Source organism: Lissotriton vulgaris, chromosome 2_1 (assembly GCF_964263255.1).
Source record: "Lissotriton vulgaris chromosome 2_1, aLisVul1.2, whole genome shotgun sequence".
In the NCBI taxonomy this organism is placed as follows: domain Eukaryota; kingdom Metazoa; phylum Chordata; class Amphibia; order Caudata; family Salamandridae; genus Lissotriton; species Lissotriton vulgaris.
This window is the reverse complement of record NC_141687.1, coordinates 184,393,231-184,411,823: the sequence shown is the minus strand read 5'-3', so window position 1 is coordinate 184,411,823 and position 18,593 is coordinate 184,393,231. Positions and strand designations below refer to the sequence as shown.

At 44.9% G+C, this 18,593-nt stretch overlaps 1 protein-coding gene across 2 annotated transcripts in view; it reads left to right on the top strand.

The window, feature by feature from the left end:
* Positions 1–18,593, top strand: part of FKBP6 (FKBP prolyl isomerase family member 6 (inactive)) — a 369,961-nt gene that overhangs the window by 31,673 nt on the left and 319,695 nt on the right. The window lies entirely within an intron of this gene.

Below are 18,593 nucleotides of genomic sequence, written 5' to 3'. Positions count from 1 at the left end.
TGTTCTTGATGTGTTTGACCATGTCCAGGTTGGAGCCTGAAGTTATTACCAGTGACTTCACGGAGTCTGCCGGGATGAGAGTGCAGTTGAGCGCATCAATAGACTTTAACCATTCCGTGATTCGAGGTGTCTGCTCTTTGTTGGCTATGAGGAGGATTTCTGTTTTATCTTTAAGTTTCAGATGGTTATGGGATAGACATTTTTGCACTTCTATTAGGGTCACATTGAGTCTTTGTACGTCCACTATGGAAGAGGTTTCGAGGTCGATCTGGGTGTCGTCGGCGTAGAGATGGAAGGGAATGCAGGCTTTTTGGAGGATGATAGTGAGTCTCTCCATTTAAATGTTGAACAGTGCGGGTGAGAGAACTAAGCCTTGAGGAATGCCTCTGGTTATGGAGTGTAGGTCGGACGTGAAGTTTCTGATTTTTATTCTTTGGGAGCGGTTTTTCAGGAAGGAGGTGAACCATTGTAAGACCACCCCTTCTGCTCCTACCCTTTCTCGGAGTTCCTTTATGAGTAGATTGTGGTCGACCGTTTCAAAGGCCAGGTCTAGGAGTATAAGTAGACAACATCGGTCCGAGTCCAGTGATTTGTGGATGTCGTCAATGACATTCACAATGGCAGTCTCTGTGCTGCATCCTTTTCTAAAGCCCGATTGGTGAGGGTCCAGGAGATCATTGTTATCCATGTGATGGGAAAGTTGGCAGAGAACACATTTTTCTAGTAGTTTTGCTAGGAATTGGAGATTGGAGACCGGTCTGAAATTGTTGAGGTCGTTCAGGTCAGCACCTGCTTTTTTCAGTAATGGTGTTACCTGACCGATTTTGAGGCAGTCAGGTATGGTTCCTGTTTCCAGGGAACTATTTATGATCTCTGACCAGCGTTCCACTAGAAAGAGTTTGAAATTTTTAGCCAGTTGCGCGTGGAGAGGGTCCTCAATGTGTGATAAAGGCTTGGACCCGGTGGTCAGTTCCATAATTTCAGTTTCAGTGACTGGTTTGAATGTTCTCCAGTTATTTGTGGAATGCCTGAGTGGGTTCAAGGCATCTATGTTGAGTAGTGGGTCTTCGTTGGGAGGACTGAAGTGATCCTTGAGTGAGAGCTCAATCTTTGATATTTTTTCATTGAAGAAATTGGCAAATTTGTTACATAGGTCTTTGGAGGCCGGAATTGTGGAAGATGATTGTTTGGTTGTTTGTTGTCTGATGATGTTGAAGAGTTCTTTTGGTCGATTTTTAGCATTGTTGAGTGCATTGTTGAGTGCACCGCCGAAGAAGGTGGATTTTTAATTTATGATGTGCTTTATTATAGCTTCTACGTTCTTTTTTGAGTTGTTCTAGGTGTGTAGTCGAAGGATTACTACGCCAAAGTCTTTCTGTGGCTCTTAGTTGTCTTCTTTCCAGGTTTAGTTCAGTGTTGAACCCCAATCTCGATTGGATGGTCTTTGTTCTTTTCCGTTTCAGGGGAGGTATTTGGTCTAGCATGTCGGTCAGAGCCAGATTGTATTGTGAGGTGAGTTCTGTTGTGGACCAGTCGCCTGCGGTGGAGGAGGGTAGTGTACTTAGCCTTTCTTCTAGTACCTCGAGGGGGATCTGTCTCAGGTTTCTGGTTCAGTGGACGTGCTCATTTGTGCTAGGCGATTGATGTGACTTTTGATTGATATGAAAGAGAATGAGATGGTGGTCTGACCAGTCCCCAGGGAGGGTACAGCCTATGGTGATGGCATTGAGAATTGAGCCTTTGTTGTATGTTTGTTCGGAGCAGTGTTGGATCAAATTGTTATTGTGGAGAAGCTCGTTTAAGGATTGTATTGGAGGGTTTAACTCATTCCAGTGGAGGTTTAGGTTTCCTATAATTATGTAGTTCGCATCTGATAGTGAGCAGTGTGAGATCAGGTCTGCAAGGTGTTCACCAAATGCCGGAGTGTTGCTGGGTGGGTGGTAGAGGAGGTGACAGTGAAGCAATTTGTTGTCTGTGGTCTGGATGGTGGCGTTTAAGTATTCCACTGTATTGTATTTGAAGGAGTCCGTTTCTGTTATAGAGATGTTCTTTTTATGAATGATAGCGGTCCCCCCACCTCGCTCTTTTTTTCTGTCCTTGTTTATGATTGAGAACTCCGGTGGTACTAGCATATCGAAGATGGGGGGGTGATGATTCGTTTAACCAAGTCTCTGTGATGAAGGTGATGTCAATGTCGTGTGTTAGGATGGTTTCTGCCAGTTTGTTGCCTGATTGTTCGCAGATCTGCAGTTAATGAGCATGCAGTTAGTCGCCCTCTCGTTGTTGTGTTGTTCCCTTGGGGGGGGGGGGGTCCATAGAAATATTGGCGAGGTACGCTGGCGGTCTCACTGTTCTTGGCGCTATGTTCTCTACCAAGTCCAATGATTACTTGGATCCTGCCATGAACTTGATTGAGTATATGGCACTAGATGTGCTTGGTGTTGTATCTAAGCAAACATCCTTAGTGTTCTGTTGTGCTATGACATGTTTACTGGATTCTGGATTGTAGAATCCAGGGAACATGTCCAGAGTAAAACAGTTGCTGAAGGGAAAAGGACCCTGTGTGCCTAGGGGTTGTATTTCTGAATAAACCTACTTCTTTAAAACAACTGGCCTTTCCGAGCTTTAATAGTGGCCACGAGGATGGGATACCTATTTTGAAAAAGAAAAGAACATATTGAATATTGAAATATTATTTTTTTTACAACCCCTGAGGCGGTCGCAGTTACCTCTTCGCCATGGACTTGTGAACCATTGAGGTACAGTTGTTTTGGATTGAATTTGAGCGACCTTTAAGCAACTTGTGCGTGCATCGTGATCTTCAATTTTTTTTTCTTTTTGAATGCTGATCGAGTTAACTGTAGCTGTTATTGAAAAAAAAGCTAACCCTGATTCAGAAGGAGAAACGGTCTGCAGCAGCTTCTTTGTGTTAATTTTGGACTGTTAAACCTGAATTTACAAGCGGCGTCTCCTTTTACTGAGTTTAAGCGATGTGTGCAAATCGACTTCTTGGACTGCTTGACTGTTTGTCAAATTCACCAACGTTTCTTTCCTTACTCTATCTGGGCGCTGTGCGGGTAATGGAGCGTTTGTTCGGGCTGCAATTATTAATTGTCTGTACTTGATTTCTGTTCACTGTGCCATTCCTTGAATTGAGCTTACCGGACGGCACCAACTGTTTTGTTTTGTTTTCCTTCAAGCCATCCTCGAGCTCTCGCTCCTCCATCCGCTCTTAATCTCGGCCACCCTTCGTCATCAACGCACAATGCACATTGGGAAGTGCATTGCGTAATGACGTTCAACGTTGTTTTGGCTTCACTGTGTTACCATTGTAACGGTAAGACAGTGATTTCTTTAAAACATTGAATCGGCACCATTAAACCGCTGCATTTTCGTTGACTTTGAACTAAATCAACGCAAACTCATATTTAACAGCAAATTGAAGATTAATGAACTGCAACTGATAAAATTCAGCACATTTTAAAAGTATTTACATTTTGACATCGGTGACAACTTTTCTTCTTTTTTTTCTTTTTTTTTTACAGTTTCCAGATTTACCTGACAACTTTTATTATATTAATTTATTTTGTTATTCAACAATTTTTTTTTTTTGGTTCACATTTTAAAACAACTTCCATGATATATACTTAGAAGTTATCTTCTGTATAAAAAAAAAAGAAGAGGTTCATTATGGATCCAACGTCTTCTGTTTTAGCTCCCCCAAAATGTTTACAAAATCCAGGTCCTCCTTCTAAGACCTAGCTAGTGGTGAATTTTTTTTACCATCTAGGAAATTAGCATTATTAAAACATAATTTGGGTGTTGAGGGTAGAAAGGTTTTAAAAACATTACCTAGACCTGTACGTGTAGTTTCTACTGTTCTTGAAGCTGCTGATGAAAGTAGTGAAACTAGTGAAACCAGTTCCAATGAGACCTCTGTTGATGATTATACCGATGCTTTAAAAGCCTTAGAAGAGAACTATGGAAAGAAACTAGCATAGTCGTAAAAAGGCACAAATTATTTTCGAGAGCGCAGCTATCAGGGGAAAGTGTTCAACAATATGTTGCCTGTCTTAGGGCATTAGCCACTACTTGTAATTTCAGGGATTTACATGAGAAAATAATTTGAGATCAATTTATTAATCGCATTAAGAACATGAAGATCCGAGAACGTCTTCTTGAGCTTAAAAATCCCTCTTTACAGAAAACCATCGATACGGCCAGGAAAATTGAAAATACTTCCCAATATGTTAAAGAATTAAGTTGTGAACAAAGAAAGATAAGAATGATGCTTCTAATGTTAGTGTTGTGAATAACAGTAAGAAAACAGAACACAAAATTGTAAATAAGGATTTTAAGTCATTCACCAATAAGAGTCAACCTAATATGGGTGAACGTATACGTTTTAGATGTGGGAGTCAAAAGCACACTGCAGACTTTAATAAATATCCAGCTTCTAAGGTTACATGTATGAAATGCAAGAATTTAGGTCATTTTGCCAAATGGTGTAGAACCGGTGACCAGGGTAACTAGAAACATTCTATAAATGTTGTTGAACCTCAAGATGTGGAATGATATTATGATGATGAGAAAGATGAAAATGACATAGAAGTTTTGGTAGTTTATGATAACATAGTGAATGATATATCTGAAGGATATCAACTTCCCAAATGTAGTGTTGGTTAATCATGATGTTATGTCGTTGTGGGCAGATTCATGCTCACCATACACTATTATTAACAAACATATGTAGGAGAACTAGGAAAAAACTGTATTAGTACCTCCAGATGTGGAACCTGAGGGTTATTGTGGTACCAAACAAAGTTTATGTAGTTGAGCATGGAAGAGCTTTGTTGGGCTGGAGAGATCAAAAGAATTTAGGTATTATACTAAATCCTAATCATCCTGATCAGGTATTATTAAGCAATGACGTTGCTTCATCTAAATGGCAAACTAAATTTCCTAGATTACTTAGTGAAGATTTAGGATGTTTGATTAAATTCAAACACAAGATTATTCTTAAAGCTGATAATGTGCCCGTAGTTCACAAGGTGAGGAATGTTCCATTTGCTTTACGTAATTTATTGAAGGATGAGTTCAATAGATTGTGTGAAGCTAATGTGATAGAGCCTATAGAAGCCTCTGAATGGCTCAGTCCCATAGTTTTGGCACGAAAACCCAATGCCAAGTTAAGAATGTGTGTGGATTTGAGAGATTTAAACCAAAACATAGATGGATTGATAGTCACCCATTACCACATATCAATGAGATGATATCTAGTATCAAAGATGCCATGTATTTTTCGTCTATTTATTTATCTAATGCTTACCACCAGGTCAAATTGCATTCAGAATCTAGGCATTTGACGTCATTTATAACACCGGAAGACGCATTTCAATATCTTAGAATGCCATTTGGATTGGCATCCGCTTCTGCGGTTTTTCAGAGACTCATGTGCAGTGTTTTAAAGGACATAGTCAACATAAGAGTGTTTCAGGATGATGTCTTAATTTGGGGCAAAGATTTAGTCAACCATGATGAGGTATTGGACCAAGTTCTATACAAGTTGCAAGAGGCTGGGTTGACTGTATGTGCTGACAAGTGTAAATTCGGTGTGATACAAATTGATTATCTTGGACACACAATTTCTAATGAAGGCGTAAAACCTAAGATGAAGTTACTGGAAGCTATTTAAAAGGCACCTTGTCCATCTAATAAGGAACAATTACGATCTTTTTTAGGGCTTGCAGAATACTATTCTAAATTTGTCCCACATTTTGCTGACAAGGTACAGGAGTTAAGGCTATGGATGAAAAAAGGAACATCTTTTGTGTGGTCTAGTTCTTGTCAGCAAGCTTTTGAAAATATTACATTTGACATTGTAAGAGCTGTTGCTCTGAAACCATATGATCCATGTGATAACTCCATAGTAGTGGTAGATGCTAGCGCATATGGATTAGGGGCTGTTCTGATGCAAAAAAAAAATGGTGCAGAACGGATTATAGCTTTTGGCTCACGTACCCTTAAAGGAGCTGAACCTACTTATTCGGTAATTGAAAAGGAGGCATAGCGTGTTTGTGGGGTGTGGACCATTTTAAAACATTTATTTGGGGAACGGCGTTTGAATTAAGGACGGATCACAGGCCTCTCATTGACATTTTTACCACAAAGGGTGCATCTAGGGCCACTCCAAGGATTGCGAAATGGCTGTATAGATTACATGAGTATAATTTTCAAGTAAAATATGTTCCTGGTCACAAAAACATCAGTGCTGACTGTTATCTCGTTTTCCTTTACCTTATGTCATGGGTACTCACAAACTTTCTCTCGGGGGCCAAATTTACAGTGTGGTTTGTGTCAGAGGGCCGCACCGGTGGGGGCGGGGTCAGTGGGGAAGGGGCGGGGTCAGTGGGGAAGGGGGCGGGGCTAGAGCAACAAAAAAAACTGCAACCATGAGGTTGATCACAGGTCCCTGCAGCGGACGCCTTCGTCCACTGAGCCACCAGACCCAGCATACACACATCTCTCTCTCTGTCTCCCTCCCTCTCCCTCCCTCCCTCCCTCTCTCCCCCTCCCTCCCTCTCTCCCTCCCTCTCCCTCCGTCTCTCCCTCTCCGTCTCTCTCACTCCGTCTCTCTCACTCCGTCTCTCTCACTCTGTCTCTCTCACTCTGTCTCTCTCACTCTGTCTCTCTCACTCTGTCTCTCTCACTCTGTCTCTCTCACTCTGTCTCACTCTCTCTCTTTGACTGTCTCACTCCCTCACTCTGTTTCCCTCTCGCTCACTCTGTTTCCCTCTCGCTCACTCTGTTTCCCTCTCGCTCACTCTATTTTCTTCTCCCTCACTCTATTTCCCTCTCCCTCACTCTATTTCTCTCTCCCTCACTCTATTTCTCTCTCCCTCACTCGGTCTCCCTCTCTCTCCCTCATTCCCTCTGTCTCCCTCTCTCTCCCTCATTCCCTCTGTCTCCCTCGCTCTCCTTCCCTCTCCCTGAGGTCTCCCTCTCTCTGAGGTCTCCCTCTCTCTGAGGCCTCCCTCTCTCTGAGGCCTCCCTCTCTCTGAGGCCTCCCTCTTTCTGCCTCCCTCCCTCCCTCTACCTCCCACTCCCTCCCTCCTTCTCCCTCTGCCTCCCTCTCCCCCTCCCTCTGTCTCTGTGCCTTTCCCTCCCTCAGTCTCCCTCCCTTTCCCTCTCACCCTTGCTCTCCCTCCCTATCCCTGCCTTTCCCTCCCTCCTTCTCGCTCTCCCTCCCTTTGACTCCCTCCCTCCGTCTGCCTACCTTTCCCTTCCTCCCTCTCCTTCACTTCATATGGTCTTGGTACTCTGGGGTGCCTTGCAATATCCTTTTAATGCAAATCACAGGGTACTTTATTTCTTATAATATATGGTGACTCCATCACCCTTCCCACACACTGCTTAAAGTCCTTGGGTTGTTGCACTTTCATATGAAATCAATAGTATGTTTGCTGACCTGATGAATAAAAGTCACACCTGTACCACAAAATTAAACACACCAAAGGGCAGTTAGACTTTTTTGCAAAAAGATATTGGAATCAGTTTAATACATGTCAGATTTTTTAAAAATGTTGTAGTGCAGAAGCAATATGCATGGACAGAAACAGAGATGATATATTTTTCCATCATTTCCTAATGCATGCATGCAAAAAAATATATATATATGTTGCCATAAATGTCTCCGTTCTACAGATCATCGTTCATTCAGAAAATGCGAGGTTTCGTTTCTGCATGTTTAAATTGCAGCTTTAATAATGCTCCATATCCTCCCTTTCACCTTTGCCGCTGGCTCTGGCAGCGGGCGTGATGTCAGAGCTCAGCTGTAATAAGGCATTACAGTTGATCAGCTATGTCAGTTCTTTTTCACAGGCGACTAGAGATGTCACAAGTCGCCTACCGTATGGAAATCAGAGACACGCTTTAATATAGGGATTCCAGTCTCTCCTATATTATAAACGCCCTTTTAATGTTATACTAATGTTGTACAAAATGAGCGGGCGCATTAAAATCCACCCCCTGCCCCTCCGATCTTCCCCTGAAATCTGCTCATCATAAATAAAGTGCAGGTTCTGAAATACCGCTGGTGAGTTATTATTCAACATTAAATGTGCTCGTCAAAATGCTGCCTGATGGGATCGGAAAGTGGGCCCTGTCACAAAGATAGCACCAAGTAGAACCACTGACCTTTTGCAGGAATACACTCACTTCTTTGTAGGGTACTGCAGTGGGTCTACATTAGCCAGTGCACAGAGGGTGCACAACTTCAGCCAATGGTGAGTGGGGTTGCGTTACGGCTGACAGGCTGAGGTACTTCAATTTGTATGAGAGAAAATCTATTTGCGTGCCTAAACCTCAATTTTGTGGGTTATAGACGTGGCTGAACGCTAGTCAAAAAGGTTACTTTGCTTGTAAGCTGAATTAAAAAGCTAAAACATCCTTAAGCATCAGATTAGGCAAGCACTAGTTAACGAACTGGTGGTTGAGTATGAAGCAAAAATACCCAAGGGCAACAACAGTACTCTCTCGCTCCAACAGATGTTTCAACAACTGCTTATTTTTCAGGAGTAAGGTTCAGAGCTTCATCTCTGCGAACAGCTCTCCCCGAGAATTAAAGAGGAATGAATTGTAATTACACCAAACGCAAAGGGTGAGCTGTCCCCATAGACAGCCATCCATCACACCGCAGATTTCCCCAGGGACACAGAGGTCAAACATTGGTCATGGGCCTTACTCTGTCCCAGGTGGGACAGTGGCACCACATTACTGAAAATGCTGAAATAGCATTGGGCAAGGTCGGCTTTAGCGTTAGTAGCCTCCCATTGCGAGAGCCTTTGTTGCCCCCCCTTCCCGCCTTCTCTAAAGATGCCTTCACTATTTCCTTTCAGTGCTTCCCCTCATTTCTTTATAGCCGCACTCTCGCAATGAATTGTTATTATTACGATGCCCATTCTAATGTAGGGTCACAGAGCGCTTTGCATAAAACGCAAATTATTCAATATCAATGAATTCTACAAGAGAGTAAATCCTTCTCCTTCCCTTTCCCTCCCATTCGCTTCTTTCCCTCCGTGTCTGCCTCCCTTTCTCTCCCGCCCTCCCTCCCCCTCTCTCCCTCTGTCTCCTCACCCTTGCTGTGTGTGCCCAGGCTGTGACAGCTTCCAGGCGCAGGCCCACACACACACACACAGCCGCACCCGAGCTCTTGACAGATCCTTAATAGACGATTAGCATGTTAATTATGCCTTGATCACCTCTCAGCGCCCCTGCAGCCCCACTCGGACTACGGCGGGAATCGCCCGTCCCCCACAGAGCAGCAGAGTTGCCGAGTGGCGCTCTAGTTGCAGACAGACTTTAAAAAAAAAAAAAGAAACTCGGGTACGATATTTACAAGGTCCGCGGGCCGCCAGGGAAGGCTTGCCGGGCCGCCACTGGCCCGCGGGCCGTACTATGAGTACCCCTGCCTTATGTTGACAATGAGGTTCAAGAAGACAAAGATGAGTGGTTGGTTGCGAGTGTTGAGGAATCTTGTAACAATGCAATAAGTGAACAAGAATGGATTCAGGCTGTTCTTGAAGATGACAAAATACAACAAATTGTTAACAACTTATCTTTCGATGTGAATTCAGTATCATTTGACAAGGGTGTTGTTAGTGAGTACAAAATGATATGGTCTGAATTATCTTTCTCAAATGGAGTTCTTAGGAGGGGTGACAGATTGGTAGTGCCTTCGGTGTTACGCAACAGATTGTTGACATGATTTTGCACGAAGGTCACAGTGGGATGACGAGCATGAAAAGGCGGGCTATATATGACTTTTGGTAGCCTGGCATGGACAAAGATATTGATAGGTGTGTACGAAGTTGTATAGCGTATATGTGTAGTGACAAGTTAAACAAGTCTCAAATAACTACTATATCAGAAACTTCTTTTCCTGCTAAACCATGGGCTAAAGTTGCTATTGATATATGTGGTCCATTTGGTGTAAGAGGAATTGATAATAAATATGCAATTGTTTTGATAGATTTTTATACCAAATGGCCAGAGGTCGCATTTGTGAGGGATATCAAAGCTTCCAACATAGCTGAGTTTTGTGAAGAGATATTTTACAGGGAAGGGTATCCTAGTTCTATTTTATCTGATAATGTTCCGCAATTATAGCTGAGGAATTTTCTAAATATCTTAAGAATGTGTGTGTCAAACACATCACCACATCTGTTTATAATCCAAGAGAAAACGGTTTAGTGGAAAGGTTTAACCGTGTGTTAAAAGAATGTATACAATTGGCTAGCAACAATGGTGACAATTGCAAAAAGGCTGTTAAGGAAATGTTATGGTGTTATCGGAATACTCCTCACACAGCTAGTGGGGAGTCTCCTTTTTCTCTTTTAAAGGGTTGTGTGGCTGGTTCTAAAGTAAAACCTACATGGATGTCTCAAGATGTTATAAAAACAACCAATGTAAAGGATATGTTTGGTAAAGTGCAGGATTATCAGAATAAATATGTACACAAACATAATGATAAAATCAGGAGTATTCCTTGGACACTTAAGCTGGGAGAATGGGTACGTACACACCAATTTGGGAATCAAAGAACAGGTTGTTCTAAATGGTCTAAACCCAAACAGATTGTTAGTGTTGAGGGGAACAGTGTGAGATTGGACGATGGTAAGCAATGGAATGTGAGGAGTGTAACTAGGTGCAATGATTTAGAATGCAGGAAAATACCAAATCATAATTTGGTTAATACTGAGGTCAAATCACCAAATATAAATAAGGATGAGGAGTGCAAACGTTTTAGATCGAAATCAATCTGGATGAAAGATTATGTTAGTTTTTAGATTAGTTTTGTTTTTTCAATTAAAATGGTATCTACTATGATGGTATTTACTAATAGTTTTTTATATTTTTTTTATTTTCGTTTCAATTTGTTCATTGTTATATTTCTTTTATTTATTATAGAAGGGGAGATATGTTGTATCTAAGCAACCATCCTTAGTGTTCTGTTGTGGTATGACATGTTCACTGGATTCTGGATTGTAGAATCCAGGGAACATGTCCAGAGTAAAACAGTTGCTGAAGGGAAAAGGACCCTGTGTGCCTAGGAGTTGTATTTCTGAATAAACCTACTTCTTTCACCCCATTCGCTGCTAGGCCTTTTCCCCTCCTGTGCTGAACCCTTTTTGGCGATTTGGGGTAGTGCGCACTTAGGCCCCTGTAACTTTTTCACCACATAAGGTATCCACGCCAAATTTGCGTCCTTTTCTTTCAACATCATGTGGATTCTAAAGGTGCCCAGGGTTTGTGGATTCCCTTGGAGGGGTCCCAGAAATTAACCAAAATATAGTGAATATTTTGTTTTTTTCAGAAAAATGGGAAAAATGGGCTGCAAATGAAAGCCTCTGGGTTTTTCCCTGCAAATGGTATCAAAAAAGGGTTTGTGGGGCTGAAATATCAATTTTTTCAGCTTTTAGGGAATGACAGTCTTTTGTCAGAGAACCAACATTTTCCACACAGTTCTGGCATTTTTCTGGGACATAGCCTATTTTTGCTATTTTTCGAGCTTTCCACCTCCTTTCAGTTAATGGTAGAAATGAGTTTGAAAGCAATAATGGATCCTGGAAAGCTGTACATTTTCGAAAAGTAGACAAAATTCTGAATTCAGAAAGGGGTCATTTGTCTAAATCCATGAAGGTTTCTTTATAGAAACTAACAGTTAAATATTGGAATAATTGAAAATTTGTTGAAAAAAACAGCCTTTTGTCAACGTTTTCACCTATAACCTCGTGTAATTTTGACATCTCTTGGAAAGCAATATACCGTTACATCCGCTAGACTTTCCTGGTTGTGGGGATATATAGGACCTGTAGTTTCCAAGAACCCGACGAACCCAGATCCAAAAACTGACCAGCAACTTGGAATGGTATGTTTTTTATTTACTGGGCGTAGAGCACTTTTTTGGGGGAAATGTAGGCACGAAAAAATCTGTATGAAAGACACCTATGTATTTCTGAATTGGGTACAAATTATAGAGTTTAGAAACAGTATATAATTACACATTTTCAAAATTGGGAATACTCATACTAGCATGAGAATTATTGGCCACTTTTGAAAATTATTTTTTTTACACAATGTCTTTCATTGGGAAGGAAGTAATGCATGAAAACTCAATTGGTAATAACAGTTGATTTACAAATCTGAATTACCCTAAGTCTCCCGATAAAAACAGTACCTCACTTGTGTGGGTTGGCCTTGTGCCTGCGACAGGAAACGGCGCAAAATGCAACTTGGTCACACCTCAATTTTGCAGGTAAAAATTGACCCTTTTATGGCAAAATGCCTAGCTGTAGTTTTTGTACCCTAGTTCTGCCGGCACCTAGGGAAACCTAGCAAACCTATAAATTTTTGAAAACTAGACACCCAGGGGAATTCAGGATGGGGTGTCTCAACTGCCTCCCACCAGGTTCTGTTACCCAGAATCCCTTATAAAGTTAAGCAATTGACCAAAAAAAGCATTTTCCTCACATTTCTGTGGTGGAAAGTTCTGTAATCTGCGTGGATCAACAAATTTCCACCCACCCAGCGTTCCCCCTGGTCTCCCGAAAAAAATGCTAACTCACTTGCTTGGGTCTGCCTAGTGCCTGCGACAGGAAACTGCGCAAAACGTAACGTGGTCGCACCTCAATTTCGCAGTGAAATCGTGCCCTTTTTGGGCAAAGAGACTACCTTTTGTTTTTGAACCCTAGCTCTGCTGGCACGTAGGGAAACTTAGCAAACCTATATATTTTTGAAAAGTAGACACCCAGGGGAATTCAGGATGGGGTGACTCGACTGCCTACCACCAGGTTCTGTTACCCAGAATCCCTTGCAAACCTAAGACATTAAACTAATACAAAGCTCCCCCCACTTGGAAGGAGACACCCTGTTGCACAGCTTGAAACTTAGACAAGGTTGTCTATAAATTGTTCATCAAAATTAATTCCACCTCATGTTGGGGTTCCAAGAGTATTTAATACTTTATCAAAAGTTCAACATAATTCAAAGTTCTTGTATTGTATCCAACATCAACATATTCCAGTCATATTTCTTCCCCAGGGGACAACTGGACTGTTTTAAAGGTATGCGTCACGGTATATGGTGATAAAGCTGGAAGGACGCATAGCCGTCTGCGGCTGTTGGGGGTTCCCGACACGCAGACGGCTATGCGTCCTTCCAGCTTTATCACCATATACCGTGACGCATACCTTTAAAACAGTCCAGTTGTCCCCTGGGGAAGAAATATGACTGGATTATGTTGATGTTGGATACAATACAAGAACTTTGAATTATGTTGAACTTTTGATGAAGTATTAAATACTCTTGGAACCCCAACATGAGGTGGAATTAATTTTGATGAACAATTTATAGACAACCTTGTCTAAGTTTCAAGCTGTGCAACAGGGTGTCTCCTTCCAAGTGGGGGGAGCTTTGTATTAGTTTAGAGTCCCGCTGTGAGGTACAGACAGCGTTCGACCCTGCTGGCACGCCACAAAGTCTCACTTTGGATTAAAACTATTGAACTACTCCGCTGTGCAGGTCCTCCTCCCACTGTTTTGATTCAAACCTAAGACATTGACAAAAAAAACACATTTTCCTCATATTTCTGTGGTGGAAAGTTCTGGAATCTGCGTGGATCAACAAATTTCCATGCACCCAGCGTTCCCCTGGGTCTCCCGAAAAAAATGCTACCTCACTTGCCTGGGTCTGCCTAGTGCCTGCGACAGGAAACTGCGCAAAACGCAACGTGGTCGCACCTCAATTTTGCAGTGAAATGGTGCCCTTTTTGGGCAAAGAGACTACCTTTTGTTTTTGAACCCTAGCTCTGCCGGCACCTAGGGAAACCTAGCAGACCTATATATTTTTGAAAACTAGACACCCAGGGGAATTCAGGATGGGGTGACTCGGCTGCCTACCCCCAGGTTCTGTTACCCAGAATCCCTCGCAAAGCTAAGAATTTGGAGAAAAAAAACTAATTTTCCTCCCATTTCTGTGGTGGAAAGTTCTGGAATCTGTGTGGATCAACAAATTTCCACCCACCCAGGGTTCCCCCAGGCCTCCCGATAAAAATGGTACCTCACTTGCGTGGGTAGGCATAGTGGCTGCAAAAGGAAAAGGTCCAAATCGTACGGTGGAGAAATTTAAATAACCAATAGCAACATTACCTTCTTTTTTGGGGGGGTGGCGAGGGGGGACTGAGTTTTTGGACCGGGGCTCGGCGGGCATCTTTGGAAACTACCAAACCCAAATAGTTCTGAAAACTAGACACCCGGGGGAGTCCAGGGAGGTATGGCATGCGTGGGTCCCCCAACGTTTTCCTAACCAGAACACCTTGCAAACCTTACAATTAGGTAAAAAAAACACTTTTCCAAACTTTTTTGCGTGGGATCTCCGTGCCGGCAAAAATGTCCTACCACCCAGCGTTCCCCTTGTTCTCCCGATTTAAAAGGAAACCTCACTTGTGTGGGTGCCCCAAAGCAGAACAGGCTAAAAATGAATTTTTAAAAATGTACTATTTAAGTTCGTCAAATTAAGCACCCCGCCCCAGTCACAGGCCTTTGGCCCACCCACACAAGTGAGGTATAATTTTACTCGGGAGATCAAGGGGAACGCTGGGTGGTAGGGCATTTGTGCCGACATGGAGATCCCACGCAAAAATGTATGGAAAACTTTTTTTTTAACCTAAATTTATGGTTTGCAGGGATTTCTGGGTAGGAAAACATTGGGGGACCCACGCATGCCATACCTCCCTGGACTCTCCTTGGTGTCTAGTTTTCCGAACTGTTTGGGCTTGGTAGTTTCCAAAGATGCCCGCCGAGCCTCGGGCCAAAAAGTCATGGGAACCCCCTTGCAAAACCGAAATTGTTTTGAAAGAATTAAGTTTTCAATTTGAGAGCGTGCAATTCTTGGGACACTATTGCATGGCAATTGTGACAGACATTTTCAAGTTTGCAGGAGATTGTGGATAAAAAAAACCAATAGAATACACCAGAAAGACATGACCATATACTCCTATGGTTTATCAATAATATCTAAATTTAGTAAAGTATTTATAGCTATAATGTACACCTTAACAGACTTACTCACATTCAAGCACGGCTATCTATTCCTCAAAGACACACACATACAGGTTGGATTTGGCATGAGGGCGAGTGATGGTTCATTACATAAAATTTTATTAACAAGATATTTTAGAAAAATGAAATGCTCGGTCAATAAATAAATGCATAAAAACCGAACCAGTGACTCCCAACTCATGAGATGTAAAGCCACGACAAGGCACCAACCGTTTTACAGGCCATTCAAGCACCTTTCATACCTGATACACACCAGACCATTGACACCATCCGGAAGGAAAAGCAACACATTACAACATTCACAAAAAGGGACAAGGTACACCCTACTTCTGAAAGAGAAAAAAAAACAAATATTACTGGACAGCCATCTAAACCGCAAGCACACACACATACTGGTTGGATTTGGCACGAAGATGAGTGATGATTCAGTACATACAATTTTATTTGCAAGTAATTTCACAAAAATGAAATACACTGCGTATAATTGAAAGTATGATAAACTGAACCACTGATTCACAGCTCGTGAGCTGTAAAGCCACTTCAAGGCGCCAACCTCTTTACAGGCCATTCATACACCTTTCGTACGTGTGACACATACAAAACATTCACACCACCAGCCGCGGACCCATCACATTACAACACTCACACCAGCAGACAGCGCAATTCAAGGGCCCATCACTTTCACACGCCCACATATCTGCCACAGCAACTACACAAAATGATGGACTGCGTAGAGTGTCACTCAACTAGCAGTGTGTGTAGTGACCAACAGAAAGTTAGTACTCCCACACCGCTAGCCGAGCGCCAGTCCACCCACACCACCATCCAAGCACCAGACCATGCACACCGCCAGCCAAACACCACTCAGCGCACACCGACAGCCAAGTACCACTCCACACACACTGCCAGCCAAGCACCACTCCCTGCACAGACAGCCAAGTACCGCTCCACGCACACCATCCAGCCAAGCGCCACTCCACACACACCGCCAGCCAAGCACCACTCCACGCACACCGCAAGCCAAGCGCCACTCCACACACACCGCCAGCCAAGCACCACTCCGTGCACAACCAACCAAGAACCAGTCCACGCACACCATCCAGCCAAACGCCACTCCACACACACCGCCAGCCAAGCACCACTCCGTGCACAGACAGCCAAGTACCACTCCACGCACACCACCAGCCAAGCGCTACTCCACACACACCGCCAGCCTAGCACCACACCGCAAGCCAAGCACCACTCCACACACACACCGCCAGCCAAGCACCATTCCACACACACCGCCAGCCAAGCAGCACTCCGTGCACAGACAGCCAAGAACCACTCCACGCACACCATCCAGCCAAACGCCACTCCACACACACCGCCAGCCAAGCACCACTCCGTGCACAGACAGCCAAGTACCACTCCACGCACACCACCAGCCAAGCGCCACTCCACACACACCGCCATCCAAGCACCACACCGCAAGCCAAGCACCCCTCCACACACACCGCCAGCCAAGCATCACTCCACACACTCCGCCAGCCAAGCAGCACTCCGTGCACAGACAGCCAAGAACCACTCCACGCACACCATCCAGCCAAACGCCACTCCACACACACCGCCAGCCAAGCACCACTCCGTGCACAGACAGCCAAGTACCACTCCACGCACACCACCAGCCAAGCGCCACTCCACACACACCGCCAGCCAAGCACCACTCCACGCACACTGCAAGCCAAGCGCCACTCCACGCACACCGCTAGCCAAGCACCACTCCACGCACACCGCCAGCCAAGCACCACTCCACGCACACCGCCAGCCAAGCACCACTCCACGCACACCGCAAGCCAAGCGCCACTCCACACACCGCAAGCAAAGCACCACTCCGTGCACAGACAGCCAAGTACCACTCCACTCACACCATCCAGCCAAGCACCACTCCACGCACACCATCCAGCCAAGCGCCACTCCACGCACACCGCCAGCCAAGCGCCACTCCACGCACATCGCCAGCCAAGCACCACTCCACGCACCCCATCCAGCCAAGCGCCACTCCACACACACCGCCAACCAAGCACCACTCCGTGCACAGACAGCCAAGTACCACTCCATGCACACCACCAGCCAAGCGCCACTCCACACACACACACACCGCCAGCCAAGCACCACACTGCAAGCCAAGCACCATTCCACACACACCGCCAGCCAAGCACCATTCCACACACACCGCCAGCCAAGCACCATTCCACACACACCGCCAGCCAAGCAGCACTCCGTGCACAGACAGCCAGCCAAGCAGCACTCCGTGCACAGACAGCCAAGAACCACTCCACGCACACCATCCGGCCAAACGGCACTACACACACACCGCCAGCCAAGCACCAATCCATGCACAGACAGCCAAGTACCACTCCACGCACACCACCAGCCAAGCGCCACTCCACACACACCGCCAGCCAAGCACCATTCCACGCACACTGCAAGCCAAGGGCCACTCCACGCACACCGCTAGCCAAGCACCACTCCATGCACACCGCAAGCCAAGCGCCACTCCACACACACCGCAAGCCAAGCACCACTCCGTGCACAGACAGCCAAGTACCACTCCACGCACACCATCCAGCCAAGCGCCACTCCGTGCACACCGCAAGCCAAGCACCACTCCACACACACCGCAAGCCAAGCACCACTCCGTGCACAGACAGCCAAGTACCAGTCCACGCACACCATCCAGCCATGCGCCACTCCACACACACCGCCAGCCAAGCAGCACTCCGTGCACAGACAGCCAAGCGCCACTCCACGCACACCATCCAGCGAAGCGCCACTCCACACACACTTCCAGCCAAGTACCACTCCACGCACACCATCCAGCCAAGCGCCACTCCACACACACCGCCAGCCAAACACCACTCCACACACACCACCAGCCAAGCACCACTCCATGCACAGACAGCCAAGTACCACTCCACGCACACCATCCAGCCAAGCGCCACTCCACACACACCGCCAGGCAAACACCACTCCGATTTGCCCCAAGGGGGGGCAGAAATTCAAAAAACATAATTACTTGCCACCAGGAAGAGACCCTTGCCCAAGGGGTCGCTTCCAAAACATATACATTGCCCCAAAACAGATCCCTGGTGCTAGTGGGGAATTTCTGCCCCCACCTGGGGGCAAAACGGCTGAAAAAACGGGCCGATTTGCCCCCGGGGGGGTGCAGAAAAACAAAAAGATTATCATAGCCCACCTGGAAGCGACCCTTGCTCAAGGGGTCGCTACATAAAAACTAAACTTACAATCCCTGGTGCTAGTGGGCATTTTCTACCCCCCTGGGGTCAAAACGGCAAAAAAAACGGGCCTATTTGTCCCCAGGGGGCACAGAAAAACATACATAAATATGGCCACCTGGAAGCGACCCTTACCCAAGGGGTCGCTTCCCAAAACAAACACATTGCCCCAACAAAAATCCCTGGTGGTAGTGGG